The 2,486-nt window shown below is 42.8% G+C and overlaps 1 pseudogene; it reads left to right on the plus strand.

Annotated features, from left to right (window-relative positions):
* The window catches only part of LOC112071235 (late secretory pathway protein AVL9 homolog), a 50,966-nt pseudogene that overhangs the window by 26,827 nt on the left and 21,653 nt on the right, over nt 1-2,486 (plus strand).

Consider the following 2,486-nt stretch of genomic DNA (forward strand, 5'->3'; position numbering starts at 1 on the left):
AGTCTGTACATAGTCAAAGCTTTCCTTAAGTTTGGGTCAGTCACAGTGGTCAGTTATTCTGCCGCTGTGTACTCTCTGTTTAGGGCCAGATAGCATTCTAGTTTGCTCTGTTCGGTTGGTTCTTTGCAGTGTGTCAAATAGTTTMTTTTGTTTTCTCATGATTTGGTTGGGTCTAATTGTGTTGCTGTCCTGGGGCTCTGTGGGGTCTGTTTGTGAGTACCAGCTGGCAGAAAGGACTCCTATCCAGGTTCATCTCTCTGTAGACGAGGGCTTTGTTATGGAAGGTTTGAGAATCAAATTTTTAGGTGGTTGTGAATTGAGTTGCTCTTTTCTGTTTTCTGATAATTAGTGGGTATCGGCCTAATTCTGCTCTGCATGCATTATTTTGTGTTTTACGTTGTACATGGAGGATAATTTTGCAGAATTCTGCATGCAGTCTCAATTTTGTGTTTGTCCTATTTTGTGAATTCTTGGTTGGTGAGCGGACCCCAGACCTCACAACTATAAAGGGCAATGGGTTCTATAACTGATTCAAGTATTTTTTTTGCCAGWTYYTWWTTGGTATTTTGAATTTTATGTTCCTTTTGGTGGCATAGAAGTCCCTTCTTGCCTTGTCTCTCAGATCGTTCACAGATTTGTGGAAGTTACCTGTGGCACTGATGTTTAGGCCGAGGTATGTATAGTTTTTTGTGTGCTCTAGGGCAACGGTGTCTAGATGGAATTTGTATTTGTGGTCCTGGCGACTGGACATTTCTTGGAACACCATTATTTTTGTCGTACTGAGATTCACTGTCAGCGCCCAGGTCTGACAGAATCTGTGCAGAAGATCTAGGTGCTTCTGTAGGCCCTCCTTGGTTGGTGACAGAAGATCTAGGTGCTGCTGTAGGCCCTCCTTGGTTGGTGACAGAAGATCTAGGTGCTGCTGTAGGCCCTCCTTGGTTGGTGACAGAAGATCTAGGTGCTGCTGTAGGCACTCCTTGGTTGGTGACAAAAGCAGCAGATCAACAGTAGATGTTTGACTTCAGATTCTAGTAGGGTGAGACCGGGTGCTGCAGACTGTTCTCGTGCCCTCACCAATTCATTGATATACTGTATATAAGCTGCATCCCTGTCTCACCCCACAGCTCTGAGGAAAGAAATCAGKTTTTTTTGCCAGTTTTAACCGCACACTTTTTGTTTGTGTACATGGATTTTACAATGTTGTATGTTTTCCCCCCTAACACCGCTTTCCATCAATTTATATAGCAGACCCTTATACCAAATTAAGTCAAAAGCTTTTTGGAAATCAACAAAGCATGAAAGACTTTGCTTTTGGTGTGGTTTGTTTGTCAATAAGGGTGTGCAGGGTGAATACGTGGTCTATATTATGGCTATTTGGTAAAAAGACAATTTGACATTTGCTCAGTACATTGTTTTCACTGAGGAAATGTACGAGTCTGCTGTTAATGATAATGCAGAGGATTTTCCCAAGGTTACTGTTGACTCATATCCCWCGGTAGTTATTGGGGTMAAATCTGTCTCCACTTTTGTGGATTGGRGTGATCAGTCCTTGGTTCCAMATATTGGGGAAGATGCCAGAGCTRAGGAYGATGTTAAAGAGTTTTAGTTAAGCCAATTGGAATTTGTGGTCTGTATATTTGATCATTTCATTTCATCAACACCACAGGCCTTTTTGGGTTGGAGGGTTTTTATTTTGTCCTGTAGTTCATTCAAKGTAATTGGAGAATCCAGTGGGTTCTGGTAGTCTTTAATAGTTGATTCTARGATTTGTATTTGATCATGTAYATGTTTTTGCTMTTTRTTCTKTGTTATAGAGCCAAAAASATTGAAGAAGTGGTTTACCCATACATCTCYRTTTTGGATAGATAATTCTTCGTGTTGTTTGTTTAGTGTTTTCCAATTTTCCCAGAAGTGGTTAGWGTCTATGGAKWCTTCAATTCCATCTCTCTCCATCTCTTCTTTCTCCTGGGTCCTGTTGGCCGAAATGTGCATCATACTAAGTGTGTGTCACAAATGGCACCCTATTCCCTACACAGTGCACTACTTTTGACCAGAGTTACAGATGTTATCCATGTTGACGGTGCTCTGTTTTCTTGTTTTGGATGTGTTTAACTCCCATGTGTATCTGATTTCACCTGGTTTTCCCAGGTATCTTGAGTTAATGTGTGTGTGTGTGTGTGTGTGTCTCCGTCCATCCCACTAGGTGGAGGAAGCTAAGCTCCAGATCGGGGACCCTGAGTTGAGGAAGCTGCTTGCTCTGACCACAGCTGACCTGCGTTTTGCTGACTACCTGGTCAAACACGTGACAGAGAACCGTGAGGACGTGTTTCTGGACGGGACCGGCTGGGAGGGAGGGGACGAGTGGATCAGGGCCCAGTTTGGACTCTACATACACTCCCTCCTCTCCTCTACCTTACTAGAAGGTATTGATTTAACACACTCCCTCCTATCCTCTACCTTACTAGAAGGTATTGATTTAACACACT

The sequence above is a fragment of the Salvelinus sp. IW2-2015 genome, unplaced genomic scaffold (genome assembly GCF_002910315.2).
Source record: "Salvelinus sp. IW2-2015 unplaced genomic scaffold, ASM291031v2 Un_scaffold1552, whole genome shotgun sequence".
Classification (NCBI taxonomy): Eukaryota; Metazoa; Chordata; class Actinopteri; order Salmoniformes; family Salmonidae; genus Salvelinus; species Salvelinus sp. IW2-2015.